Source organism: Scylla paramamosain, unplaced genomic scaffold (assembly GCF_035594125.1).
Source record: "Scylla paramamosain isolate STU-SP2022 unplaced genomic scaffold, ASM3559412v1 Contig12, whole genome shotgun sequence".
NCBI classification, from domain to species: Eukaryota; Metazoa; Arthropoda; class Malacostraca; order Decapoda; family Portunidae; genus Scylla; species Scylla paramamosain.
The window spans coordinates 755,094-770,793 of record NW_026973677.1 but is presented as its reverse complement, the minus strand read 5'-3'; the positions used below and the strand labels follow the sequence as shown (position 1 = coordinate 770,793).

Below are 15,700 nucleotides of genomic sequence, written 5' to 3'. Positions count from 1 at the left end.
GCCCGTGGCTCGCCACATCTCCCAGCCAGAGGAAATTCATAGGAACGACTTGTAATTATGTAGCTTCGCCCTTATAGTTTTTGAAAAAAAAAGTACTCCATGTTTTTACCAAGATTAGTGTTGCGGAGAATGTTGCAGAGTTTTATAGTACAAGCGAACATTAGTTTTATGAGCATTTCGTCGGCTCATCTCCGCGTGGCCCATTAATTCCTCACACAACACAGTCAAGCGGTGAAATTGCAAGAACAGGTGAAGGGTGGAATTCGATCCATCACGTGATCCATTAGCGTCCAGGGCCCAGCGGCAGGTAATCCACTTAGCAGGCAGGCCCACCTCGCACAGCCCGGCGGCATTCAGCGGCGGCTCGGACACAAGGACGCAAGTGTACACAATAGGGCCAGGCATCCATACTATATTTTAGATGTAATTTTACGGAATCTTCATGTATACATCAGTCTGCACTCACATCCTAGCCTGACGATCACCTGACTCAAGGCCCTTGTCATCTGAGTACCTTCCCCTTAGCCTTTTCACTGCGATATGCAATACTTAACAGCACTGTAAGTAATGTATGAAATCTTTATAAGCATCTACAAGAAAAAAAGGGATTAAAAGATTTGATTTTGCAATATCTAGGCAGTATAATTTTTATAAGTGACTGTAGATCAATAAAAGATGCCTCAGAGTGATTAGTAATAAATGAAAGATGTGCCAAATATCAGTGAAAGAGTTAAGTACCAAATGACTTGCTCCCATTTCGGCCTACAATATAGAATTTTACCTTCTGATGTATCTTTTCCATGCCTGAGAAAACTGAAGGAAAATAAGTTGCATCATAGAATATACACACTTCTCCTCCCTCTTAAAATTAACTGAACTTAGTAAGCACCAAACATTTTGAGATACACGTACGAAATTTTTTGAAACGCCTCTCCCTGAAGGCCGCAGGAGTGTATTTCGGCAGTGTTCGTTCAAGCAGAAATGATTAACGCCACGCACCATATTCCGGCGGCGTGGCTTTAAAGGTGCGTCAATACTGCCAGACATTCCAGGTATTCTAATTGACGAACGAATCATTTTCATATCGTGAGAAAATGTTGGGAAACTTTTTTTGGTGGGAGTGTACATCAAAGGGTGTCAGGTTACGTGTTTCTCCTTTCATTACTTTGCTTCCTACTGATATTGCCTTTTTTTATGCGTTTGTTCCTGTCTTAAGGTGTGTCGCTTCAGGGAAAATTAAAATGAAGAGGAAGCTGAAAGAATTACATCATACATTAATTTTTCTTTCGATATTTTGTTACCATAATTTCACACTACTGATAATATCGTATGTCCTTGTGTTTGTTCCTGTTATAAAGTGTATTGCTTAATGGTAAACTGAGCTGATGAGAGAACTTAAGGAATGAAAGTTACATCATAAACACTGCATCAAAGGGTTTAGCATTACTATCCATACTGTTATGATGATAGTATTGCCTTTCCCTGTGTTTGTTCCTGGCATGGTGCTGCATCAAGGTAAATTAAGGGAAAACAGAAGCACAGAGTAACTTGATCAACTATGTACATCGGAAGGTATAAGGCTTTCTCTCTTCTTTTAAATTTTTTTTTATCCATGTGTCGAACTAGTCATAAAGCTGCCTTCCCTTGTGTTGGTCCCTGATAAAATAATCTGAGGCGAAGAGAACACTAAGAGAGCATAGCATAACACTGACTCTCCTTTCAATACTGTATCCCTCATGTCATTGTAATGTTGATAAGGCTTTTTCTTTTCCTGCTTAGGTGATTTTCCAGGGTAAACTGAGGCGAGGACAAAACTAAAGCAAAGAAAATGGCATAATAAAATCTGTACAACGTAGGGTATACTATTAAGAATACAAGAAAACACAAAATATATGAAGTTGCAAGAATCCATCAGATCTAAATGTGGCAGTTCTTTTTTCTTGTTTGAGTACTTTGTTGTCATGGTGTCACTCTAATGATAATATTTACTTCCCGTGTTTGTTTCTGTCAGGGTGTGTTGTTTCACGGTAAACCGAGGAGAAAGAGGAATTTCATAACACGTACAGTTGCCCCCACTTGTTTTAATGTCACAAAAATAGAGGGAAGGATTTTGTAGAATATGAGCCACGATACATCAAAGAGAACTATATTGATGTTTCTCTTTGGTTAAATTGTTGCCCATAATGACGTTCTGCTACAAATACATGTTTTTTTTTTTCATTCTGTCTACCATAATATTGAACTTCTGAGAATTATGGTATATGAAAGAGAACTATATTACTTTAAATGTTTCCCCTTACTTTGTCATCCTCAACACCTGCTATTAATGCTACTAATATATGACATTTTTTTAATTGTCTTTGTAACAATGTACTTACACACAGTAAAATTTTACACCTACATCAAGGGAAATAAGGTTATTATTACTTTTCTGCTTTCAATAGTTGCTGCGTACAACTTTTTTCGATAAAATGATGTCACTTCCCCTTATTATTTCTTGTATGTTTTTACGTGAGAATATTTAGACAATTTTAAAATACATGCGCCCGAAGGAGCACCATTTTTGCCTTCCTGCTTTTAATAATTAAACGTTACTCATAATAAAACCGTCCTAAAAAGCATTACATGACCTAGCGAGTCTTCTCAGATCACAATATTTCACGAGAGAAAAACGACAGAAGCACAGAATGTTTAATTTCATAACACTTACATCAAAGGCAATGACATTACTCTGGCCTTTTCTCTTTTCGATACGTGACCCACTAACAATATATACCAACATTAATACAGAATAATCATGGAGCTGGTTCTCATGTAAAATAAAGCTTCATTAATATATTCTCGTTACTATGTCGCCGGGTGGTGGTGATGGGTGAGTGGGTTTGTGTGGGTAGGGAGGAGCCTTCACCTTTACTCTTTTTCCTTTTATGTGGGAGGGACTCTGACCAGGGATACAGAGAGGGAGTGAGGTGACAGTCCCTACAGCAGAGACCCAGAAAGGATTATACTTAATTGAATTGTCTTGAAACTTTACTGTTATGATGTTATTAGGTGAGGGGAACGCACCATACAACACTGCACCATTGGCAACATTCACCACACCACAATGATATCACACGATGCCATATGTAATAACTGCATCATAGCACCACACCACACCACTCCACTGGAAGCCACATAGCCACACTGCACACCACACCACATCAAATTAGACCATACAAGGCAGCACACCATACACCACTACACACATATATACACACACACACGCACTCACAATGCAACGGTTACTATTACTATAACTATAACGACCACAACTTCAGCAACTACTATTACTACTACTACCATCACCACCATAACCACCACCACCAATAAAAATCAAGAAGCGAATCAATAAGCACAAGACCCATTGACACAAATTTCACTGCCCCCCAAATGTCAACCTTCCAAAAACCCTATCTTGTCACATTTCTTTTCCCTCCCTCCTATTTTTCCCCCCACTGGTGCTGCAATCACTCCCCGCCACACTTGAAGCATTGCAGATCGTCGGGTATTCGCGCCGCTATGCTTCACTTCTGCATGCGTGTGAAGCTACTTTTTATTACAGACAGCCCTCGCCTCCCCCGCCCAGCCAGTCCTTCCTTCCTTCTCGCACCAGCGCATTCCTCACTTACGACATAAATTTTTGGTTCACAGGATATACGAGCGAGAATATTACATCTTTGGGGATATTTTACATTTATAAGTCTTGTCAAGTGGCCTGGATTCACTTGTTATTTTTGGTTTATGAGGGTATCTGTTATTCTGTGGTGCATATCATATTCTTTACTCTATGTGATTTTCTTCTTTATATATTACGAGTATCTATTTTGTTTTTATATGCTATTATTATTATTATTATTATTATTATTTTTTCAGTTTATACACGTTCTCATACAAAGCTTATAATATTATCTTCTTTATGTGTATCTTACGGGATGTACACTCGTAATATCCTCTAGTTTCTGATATACAAATTGTCTATTTTCTCTTAGTTTATATAGGCTTATAAACTATCTTGTGATTTACATACTATCATGCTAGTTTATGTACAACCATCTAGTTTACATCCTATCTTATGACAATCACCTATACAAAACATAAGATTCCCAGAAATTATTCAATCTATACAAGTGTAAAAAATTAAATCAGTGGAAAATAAAGGAGAGAAAAAGATGAAGACTGCAAGGAAACCACCACTACATCAGGACGCCAGTACGTACACTCAGACCAGCAACGCGAGGCACACGAGTCACTGGAACCGTCAGTAGAGTTCGAGGCAAGAAGTTAGGAATATTTCCCCCCTAACGAGCGGGTCCCGGGGCGGCGAGCGCACCCAGGAAGCGGAGGCCAAGATCAATGTTACCTGAAGTTCTCGTGACTCGTTTGGTGATGTGTGATGGTGGTGGTGGTGGTGGTGGTGGTGGTGGTGGTGGTGGCGGTGGTGGTACTCATAAGTAATAGAAGTAGTTGGAGGAGGAGGAGGAGGAGAAGTGGAGAGGAGAGGAGGAGAAAAAATCAGACGAAAAAAGAAAAGATATAGGAAAGAAAAATGAAAAGAAAGAAAAAATAAAAAAACAGTAGTAGTAGTAGCAGCAGCAGCAGTAGTAGAAGCAGTAAACCACTAAGTAAACAGTATTGTGACAAGGTAAGTCAAACAAACTTAAAAACGTTTCGCCTCACAGCCGTCACGTGGCATCTTAACAACACCCTGCAACACATCTTTCAGCAAAACCCCAGACACACAATTACATCACGTGCATCATTAACTTACAGAATACGACCCACACCCAGAGGAGCAAAGCAGCCCCCTTGGTGTTAGGTGCTCTTAATAACCTCCTTTCACCTCCTCAATAACAATTTCATCACCAAAAGATACGTAGATCATTAACTTGCAGAATACGAGACATACCCAGAGAAGCAAGGAAGGTGTCGAGGTGTCAGCAGCTCCTAATAACATCCTTTCATCTTGTCAACACCAATGCTCAGTCTGATGTTGACGCGCTGTGTCTAGACGAAGGACACTTGTCTTTTAATTGAGTCCCAGGAGGAAGTGGAGGTGTAGAGAGTGGAGGTGTTATGAGATTCCCTGGGAGACGTAACCTGAGACACCGGTTAGTGAATGTGGATAGCCTTGAACCAACTGTCTCGAGAAATAACTTTGAACTTAACCAAAAGGGATTGCCACGTATAGGACTGATGGCTTCTTGCAGCCTCACTTATTTTAAAAGTTTTGTGGAAGTTGTAAAGGTTTTAAATAGCATTTTCTAGTGATTCTTGTGATGATTTAAGAAGCGTAAGTGCAAATTACTGGAGTTTTCAGGAGTATTTTTGTGATTCCAGGGATAGTTTAATGGTGGTAGTGGTAGTGATGGTGGTGGTGGTGAGGGTAGCAGTAGTAGTAGTAGTAGTAGTAGTAGTAGTAGTAGTAGTAGTAGTAGTAGTAGTAGTAGTAGTAGTAGTAGTACACGAAGACGAAGAAGGAAAACAACAAGAACAACAATGCACTATCACACGCACGCACGCACGCACGCACACACACACACACACACACACACACACACACACACACTCCATTCCCTCCCACACACATACATACAAACAGCATCCCCACACACAACACTAAAAAGTAAAAGCAGAACCCTAAAACTCTATTCACACACATCACAATCCCCCTTACAAACAATGCATACATCACAGCAATGCACTTAGTACTTACAGCAGTATACCCTCCCATCCTTCCTCCCAATGAAGCACACAAGACCAGCACAGTAGATTGAGCATAACACCGAGGAGGGACAGGGGTACTTAGATGAGGAAACGAGAAGAGTGAGAGGAAAGTGCAGGGAAGGTGAAAGGAGAGAGGCAAAGAGAGGAAAGGAAAGAAGGAAAGAGGATGCTTGATTTGCAGTTTTGGGGCCACTGAAGAAGTAAGGTTATTGCAACACGCAGGGAGAGGAAAGAGGAAGCACGGATTGGATGGACGGACAGAACTGCAAAGTGAAGGGAAAAAAGGACGAGAAACTAGAGATTGGTGAAAGGCGAACGAGAAGCAAAGCCATGAACTGGAAGGATGGGGTGAGAGAGAGAGAGAGAGAGAGAGAGAGAGAGAGAGAGAGAGAGAGAGAGAGAGAGAGAGAGAGAGAGAGAGAGAGAGAGAAATTTGTGTTTTCTCTGTCTTTACATGCCTCTCTCTCTCTCTCTCTCTCTCTCTCTCTCTCTCTCTCTCTCTCTCTCTCGGTAAACTTCATATATTCACAACGATTTTTTACTACTACTACTACTACTACTACACACACACACACACACAAACACACACACACACTTTCCCTCATGTATCCAACTCCCTGCTCATCTTACAGACAAATACATACAAACACAACTGCCGTCTCACATTTCTCACTGTTTGTCTGTCAATAATTATTAATGCCTGCCTGTCCATCCATTTGTTTTTCTCTTTTATACACACACGTCCGCCCCCCCCCCCCCCACACACACACACGTGGCCAAATATTATCAAGGCAAACTTAATGAGCCGAGTCGAGTTTACAACAATAAGAGAGAGAAAAATGTTTATAATGTAGCGGAGAAAGAAGAAGAAGAAGTGTATGACAAGGAGGAGGAGGAGGAGGAGGAGGAGGAGGAGGAGGAGGAGGAGGAGGAGGAGGAGGAGGAGGAGGAGGAGGAGGAACACACAAGAAATTCAACAATAGCAACAACGAAAAGAAAATGTAAGAGTATACACAAAATAAAAGAGAAAAATATCAAGAAATCATAATTGAACCAAAAAATTTAATAAAAACAACAAAAGCATTAGACAAAAAAAAAAAACGAAGAAAACAACAAAAAGAAAAAATATGAAGAGATCACGCAGGAACTCGAACAAAAACACGAATAAATCAAATAAAAACACAAGCCTTTGAAATAAAAGAGAGCAAGATCGGAAAAAAGAAGGAAGGAAAAAGTAAATATGAGGAAATCACGAAGGAAGCACGAAAAAAAAAATAAAGAAAGAAAATGGAATAAAGAAAACGAAGGATAACAAGACCAAGAAGTAAAATAAAGGAAGGAAAGCACACACAAAAAAATAAAGAACGGGGGAACAAAGAAAATAAAAAAAAAAAAAATAAAACCCATTATTTCCATTAAACAAGAGAAGGGGAATCTTGCAGAGGGAAAAAATATGAAATCAAAAATAAAAATAAAGAAAAAATGTTTAATCTGCAATCACGATCTCAGGGGGAACACACACACACACACACACACACACTGGCTCTGGGGTCACATTCTTGCCTCTAACTGGAAGGGTCTGGGTTCGTGTCCCTTTCAGATAAGTAAAGTATTCACTGATATATGAGAAGTTAGTGTCTGTTTATCTGTGTGTCTGTCTCTGTTCGTCTGTCTGCTTATTCCTGTATTTATTTGTTCCTCTTTGTATCTGTCTTACTGTCGATTTGTCTGTCTGTCTGTCTTATTTGTCTGCCCATTTGTCTATCTGTCTATCTATCTAGCTATCTGTCTATTTGTACGTATATACGCATACTTGTTTGTCTGTATGCTTGCCTCTCTCTCTCTCTCTCTCTCTCTCTCTCTCTCTCTCTCTCTCTCTCTCTCTCTCTCTCAGGTAACATCCTCTAATTGGCGTAAAGGTAACACAGCCAGTCTCTTAATTAGCGAGGAATGAAACAAGCCTGTAATTGCCACACACTCATCCATCAGTCCATCAGTCAATCAATTACTCATTCCAGTGGTAACAATCTCCAATATCACTATCCTCAATTCTCTCTCTCTCTCTCTCTCTCTCTCTCTCATGTTGTTCGCTACGTTTCTTCACTGACAAGAGGAGGAGGAGGAGGAGGAGGAGGAGGAGGAGTAAATATTTGCTTTTCCTTCCTGTGTACATATTCTCGTGTGTACACACCATTACATATTTGTCACGTACACAACGCACATGATTCTGTATAGGTCGATGATCACCACCACCACCACCACCACCACCAACAACAACAACAACAGCAACAACAGTAGCACCACCAACAACAACAATACCAAACACCACTCTATCACCAATACTAACAACTATAATAATAATAATAATAATAATAATAATAATAATAATAATAAAAATAATAACAATAATAGTAAATAATAATAACTTCAAACACAACACAGCATTATGTACTTTACTAACAATCCGTGGACACACTCATAATAATAATATTCCAACTGCATTAACAAACACAGTCTGAACATGATTCAACACACACACACACACACACACACGCACATACGACTCTCTCTCTCTCTCTCTCTCTCTCTCTCTCTCTCTCTCTCTCTCTCTCTCTCTCTCTCTCTCTCTCGAGCCTCACACAGAATTACGCAGTTCACACCGGGGGTAAGGAGGAGGAGGAAGAGGAGGAGGAGGAGGAGGAGGAGGAGGAGGAGGAGGAGGAGGAGGAGGAGGCGATAGTGGTATTGCTGGTAACTAGTAGCATCGCAGCTGGTGGTGGTGGTAGCAGACCCAGTAGTAGTAGTAGTAGTAGTAGTAGTAGTAGTAGTAGTAGTAGTAGTAGTAGTAGTAGTAGTATCAATAATATTAGTAGTCGTGAAGATAGCGGTGGTAATGGTGGTGGTGGTGGTGGTGGTGACGGCAGCGGCGGCGGCAAACCTCCCCCATCATTTTTCTTGCCTCTCATCGTCACACGCTACGCCGCTAATAAAAGGTAATGGATGAACAGCAAACTCGTAGACCCATAAAGGCAACCAAATAAATACACCATTACCGCTTCTCTCTCTCTCTCTCTCTCTCTCTCTCTCTCTCTCTCTCTCTCTCTCTCTCTCTCTCTCTCTCTCTCTCTCTCTCTCTCTCTCTCTCTCTCTTAATCTCGAGTACTTTCATCTAATCACGTAAAGCTTTTTATAACTAATTACGTTCAATATTGTATTACTTCATTAATTTCTATATGACTTCCCTTTTGAAATCTATTAAGAATTATGTCAAGGCAAGTTCTTAAAAGCCTCTACGTTTCGCTCAATTCTAAATTAAAATAGAGTAACAAGTTGTAAGAGGGTTAATTAGTCAGCCTCGTTAATTTTAGAAGAGTATGCAGTGTTTTCTTATCGAGAGAGAGAGAGAGAGAGAGAGAGAGAGAGAGAGAGAGAGAGAGAGAGAGAGAGAGAGAGAGAGAGAGAGAGAGAGAGAGAGAGAGAGAGAGAGAGAGAGAGAGAGAGAGAGAGAGAGAATAGTATGCAGTGTTTTCTTATCGAGAGAGAGAGAGAGAGAGAGAGAGAGAGAGAGAGAGAGAGAGAGAGAGAGAGAGAGAGAGAGAGAGAGAGAGAGAGAGAGAGAGAGAATAGTATGCAGTTTTCTTATCGAGAGAGAGAGAGAGAGAGAGAGAGAGAGAGAGAGAGAGAGAGAGAGAGAGAGAGAGAGAGAGAGAGAGAGAGAGAGAGAGAGAGAGAGAGAGAGATATGCAAGTCCCCAAAATTAAAAAGTCAGTTTAAAGGTTATGAATCTTTTATTAACACAATTACCAAATAAAAAAATAAAAGTTATTGATGCCAACAAGTTAAAAAAAAAAATGGTAGCTGGAATCTTTAACAAGGCTATCTATGAACGTCCCTGAAATTACAAAGCCTGTTTCAAAGGTTTAGAGAGAGTTTTTTCATTAACAATATTCAGGAATCTTTATTAACAATATTACCCAAGCTATTAAAAGGAAGCGGCAGGAATCTTCCACCAGGCCGCGTGTTTGTGGGGACAACACATTCTCAGGCGACGCGGTGTCATTATTACGGTAATGAACAATTTTTACCCTAACTGGCAATCCCTCGCCGCTGGTAGTGATGGTGGTGGTGGTGGTGCTGCTACCTCCACCACTACTACCAGTAACAAAAACACCCATTCAAAAGTTCACTATTACTGTTGTTTTTGTTTTTAATGTTGTGGTCATGAACAGTGTCAACAAGGATATTATTATTATTATTATTATTATTATTATTATTATTATTATTATTATTATTATTATTATTATTATTAGTTTCGTTGTTGATATAAGTGTTAACATTAAGCGTACACCACCACCACCACCGCCGCCAAAACCACACCACTACCATTATCACCATCACCACCATAACCATTTCAACAGTCTCCCATCACCACCATCATCACCACCGCTATCACCACCACCACCAGCACTGCCTGCCCCTCCAGTCCTCCATTCTGTTCCGCCACCATCACGTTCATTACACATTCTGTCTCCACAATATCATCATCACGAAATACCACGAGAGAGAGAGAGAGAGAGAGAGAGAGAGAGAGAGAGAGAGAGAGAGAGAGAGAGAGAGAGAGAGAGAGAGAGAGAGAGAGAGAGAGAGAGAGATGTATGTGGCATTATGTTATCACTCCTCACTACACACACACAAACACACACATTCACATACACACACTGATAACACTATTCCCTCAGCCCCGTGAACTGCTGTCATACCATCGGCAAAACAACACTATGAAGTGTGTGTTTTGTTTTTCTACATGTCCCTTTTATCGCGAGTGGTGAGCGGCGCGCCACACGAAGCATATGAAGCAGGGTTCGCGAAACAGCACAAGGCTCGGGGAAAACACTGCGGCCAGCTTTCAGGCGATTCTATGAAGCTTCCTTTGTCTCGACGCTGTTCAGAGGACCAGGGAGTGAGTGATGTGCTGTATCCTGGCGTGCGTGATGCGTCGAGACTTGTTTGTGAGGCAGGAAAGTGTGGGATGTATATTCTATGAAGATTTATATAGAGTACTGCATGTTGCACTAAAATCTTTAGGCATCGACCTGTGTCTGTGAGGGAAGAGAGTGTGAGAGGTGCAGTATATGACGAACATGTTGTGTACGATCGGTATGATGTTTTACACTGTTACTCGTAATCCTATGAAGTCTTAACAAAAAAAAGGTGCTTGCGAATTATGTATCAAGAGGTGCATATTACCAATGTCTTGTTGAAGTATAGTATATGATGATGTGAATACGAATATCATGATTATTAAAAATTGCTATACTTTATCATTATTGTTCATGTGTTATACGGTGTTCCTCATGATGCAGTGAATGTTTATGTGGGAGTGAAAGGATGAATGACTGTAATAAAGTGCAATGCATCAATGTGTGTATTATGAAGTCTTACATATCATTATGAGGTACTGCATGTTACATTTTGGTGTTTATTAGCGAGGAGGGTGTTGTGTGAGGAATGGAATGAAGATGTGTGTTATGCGTGTCATGAATCGAGTGATGCATTTCATGAAGACATGAAGAGAGCACCAAAATGTGGTTTTGTTATCTTTTATACAGAATAATACACGAGACTGCGTATATGAGTGTTATTCATATCTGAGAATGAGAATACTGTTGTTGTTGTTGTTGTTGTTATTGTTGTTGTTGTTGTTGTTGTTGTTGTTGTTGCTGCTGCTGTTGTTTTTGTTCTTGCAGTTGTTCAATTTATGTGATAATTAAAAGCAAAATGCGTGAATGAAAATATTGAGAGCGACTGCGACTAACATTATAAATATTTTCTTTCGTTTTTTTTTTCGTGTGTCTCCGAAATAGAGATGAAAGAAGGCTGCTCAAACATACGCACATACTTGTATCGGAAAAAAAAATCCTGTGGTGAAATGAGGCTGAGACATACATACATACATACATACATACATATATACATACATACATACATACATACATACATACATACAAGCAGATCGAAACAAATAGGTGTAGAGATTGGGAGACAGAGGGACAGTCAGACATAGGCAGATAAATAAAGTTGAAGATAAGGGAAAGAGAACACACACACACACACACACACACACACACACACACACACACACACACACACACACACACAGAGAGAGAGAGAGAGAGAGAGAGAGAGAGAGAGAGAGAGAGAGAGAGAGAGAGAGAGAGAGAGAGAGAGAGAGAGAGAGAGAGAGAGAGAGAGAGGAAACGCTGAGACAAATAGACAAGAATCTAAAAGCCTCACACACACACAAACACACACACACACACACACACACACACACACACACACACACACACACACACACACACACACACAGGTAGATACGCTCCAGGAAAAGAGGGAAACAAGAGACGAAGGAGGCAGGTACGAGACAAGAGCACATCAAGTATTGCAGGGGAAGGTGTGGGCGAGGAGCACGGAGGCAAAGTTACCTCACCTGTCATCGATAGAAGAGAGAGAGAGAGAGAGAGAGAGAGAGAGAGAGAGAGAGAGAGAGAGAGAGAGAGAGAGAGAGAGAGAGAGAGAGAGAGAGAGAGAGAGAGAGAGAGAGAGAGAGAGAGAGAGAGAGAGAGAGAGAGAGAGAAATTCAAGCAAAGAAGTACATATCTTAATAAAAATAACTATGAATAAATAACGAAGTACAAATAATGAAAAAAAAATGAAAGAAAACGTTAATGGGATTGAAAACAGACAGGAATCGTGACAAAAAAAATAAATAAATAGAAATAAAGACAAAAATACACACAGAGAGGAATAGACACACATAATCAATAAAGAAAATAAGAAAACAAAACCAATAAGAATAATAGTGAAAGACAATTAGACAGACAGACAGACAGACAGATACACACAGACAGAGGAGAGCAGATACATAATCGGTACTGAAAAGAAAAAGGAACAAAAAGGAAAGATTAATCAATGAGAATATAATGAAGAAAGACAAACAGACACACAAACAAACTCATTTCATTCCCCCGCGTCAGATCTTTTAAGACACTCCTCCATCTCCCTGATGACCGTAAGCAGGAGTGATGGGGAAGTGAAGTCAAGTGAAGTGAGGTATATTTAGATCAAAATGTATGAAAATAGTTCTTGATTTTATTATATTCAGTACGTGGTGGTGGTGGTGGTGGTGGTGGTGGTGATGGTGGTGGTGGTAGTAAGAGATACGAAATGTTGGACTAGATGGAAATAATGTGAGATACCAAAGCTAGATTCTTCTATTTCACTTCCATAGAAATAAAAAAAAAAACCGAACATATTTAAATAATACGAAATGTTATAGTAGAACAGAATAATGTCAAAGAACAATACCCGAGTCTTTATCTGTTTGTCTGTCTCCTACACAAATAATAATAGCGAGGAATTAGGGGCAGCAGGAAGCATTATACTGCATCATAATTACTGCACTCAACAATTCTGGATCCTATTGTTTATCTTCAATACAGACAAAGACAAGAGAACTATAGGAGGTCGGCAGGGATACCAGAGTTACAGGGAAGACAAGGAAGAGGCGAGGGGTGACGAGAAGAGTCATAAGGCATACAGGGAAAACAGGAAAGACGAAGGGTGAGGACAGAACTCTTACAATACAAAGGAAAATGTGAGACGAGAACTGAAAAAGAAAAAGATGAAGGAAGAGAAGGACAACAGAGACAATAGAGGTAATAGGAACAGGGCCACATGATTTGCAAGACAAGAGAAGACAAGAGGCGACGAGAGAAGAGGAGGCCACCAGGGTTACATGAAAAAGGGAAAAGAAGACGAGACAAAATAAACATGAGGAATCAGGATAGGAAATGATAAAAGGCTAATAACCAAAGGAAGGTCAAAAGGACAGCAATGTTACAAAAGAAATAAGTGGAATATGGAAGGGGAAACAGAGACAGCAATGTTAAAAGGGGAGAGATAGAACGGTTCAAGAGGAAGACAAGGGAAACACGAGGGAAAAGGACACCAGGTAACAAGGAAAACAAGGCAAATGGCAAGGGGAAACAGGGGAAGCAATGTTAAAAGGGGGTAAGAAAAAGGCACAAAAATAACAAGGTTGCAAAGGGTAGGGAAGGAAGACGAGACAACAGTGTAAGGGGAAACAAGGGATAAACAAGGGAAACAGGCCATTAAAATTACAAGCAAGGAAAAGAAATTAATACAATAAGGCAAGATAAATGGAAATAACGGGAAAACAAGGGTAGATAAGGAGATAGGGACGGTGTTAAGAGGGGAGAGGGGAGGGTAAGGCGCAGACTGCAAGGTGAACAAGCGAGTTACAAGGGGAGGGGGAGATAAGGGTTGGCAAAGAGGACAGTGCATGAGGGTTGAAAGATAAACAAAGGGAAACAAGAGGAAATAAGGGAGATACGTTATGAAGTTTACAAAGGAGAAAAGAGGAAACCAGGGAAAGGAAAACAAGAGCAGGAAATTTACAAGGTACATAGACAAGAGGAATCAAGGAAGATTACATAGGAAGTCTGCAAAGGAAACAGGGAGAAACAAAGGAAAACAAAGTGAGACAAGGATAAATAATGCAGGCTGTGGAAAAATAGTAAGGAAAGACACAAATAGGAAAAAGCGAGGTAGGGTTTAGTGGCAAGTTAGGGCAGTGGAAAAGAAAAGGAAGAGAAGGGTGACGAGAGAAGATAGAGGGAGATTTAAGGAGGTGACGGTCTCAAAAGGCAGGGAGGTCACCAGATGAAGGCAAGAAATATTCAGTACAAAACAAAGATAAATAAAGGAAAAAAAGTAGGAAGAGATCAGGGAGAAGGTGAGAGTAACAAAGGAAACAGATGAAAGCACCACATGAAAACAAGATAAAAGAAAACAGTTCAAAATAATTACAAGGGGAGACTATTCTATCTATTTCTATATAACAGGCTGGCAATCAAACACGAGGCGGCCCAGACAAAAAGCAGCACACACACACACACACACACACACACACACACACACACACACACACACACACTCTTAGTCCTTAGCCCTTGGTGGAGAAGAAAATTTAAGGGAAAACAAGGGTGAGGAGAAATTCAGATTCAGGTTTTAGGAACAGGGCAGGGTTACGAAGGACACAAGGCAGATAGGCAGGTGTGATCAGTGCGAATATTATTTACCTGGTGGATCCACGTAATGCGCAGGTTAATTAGACGAGAGACGATAATGACCCAATCCCAAATTCGATTAAACGCAGGACTTGTACAAATTCACCTTCATTAACGAAGCATTTGCCATGAATTACACTGATCACACCCGCGGCTTCCAGTGAAGGCACGGTAAACACATAAAAGATAGGTAAATAAATAAATAAATAAGTAAATGTAAATAATTATGTCCACGTGTGTGAAACGTTATCATTGAACCTTGTCCCTAAAAAAGCTACTACTACTACTACTACTACTACTACTACTACTACTACTACTACTTCGACTTCTACAACTAATAATAATAAAAATAATAATAATACGACTATTACTATTGCTACGACGACGACGACGATTACTACTCCTATTACTTATAACAACAACAACAACAACAACAACAACAACAACAACAACAACAACAATAATAGTAATAATAATAACAAAAGGAAGGAAAGGGACGTAAAACTTAACCAACATTCTAGATTTCTCCAGACAAAAACAATTCAATTCCACATCTCTTAAAGGAAGAAAAGAAGAGGAAGAAAAAAACTTAAGCACCGTCAGTATTCCTCCCAACAAAAACACTTCAAACAAATTCATATCGTTGTTGTTGTTGTTTCATGTGAAAGTGATTACCTTCTGGATAAAAGGAAAAAAAATATGAAGGGCAAGTGAGAGAAAAAAGCACAACAAAAAATCCTACCAGTAAAATAAGTTACAACAATTTCACGTTTCTAATAACA

The 15,700-nt window shown here is 40.0% G+C and overlaps 1 long non-coding RNA gene across 1 annotated transcript in view; it reads right to left on the bottom strand.

Moving 5' to 3' along the window:
• The window catches only part of LOC135097106 (uncharacterized), a 125,355-nt gene that overhangs the window by 95,763 nt on the left and 13,892 nt on the right, over positions 1–15,700 (bottom strand). The window lies entirely within an intron of this gene.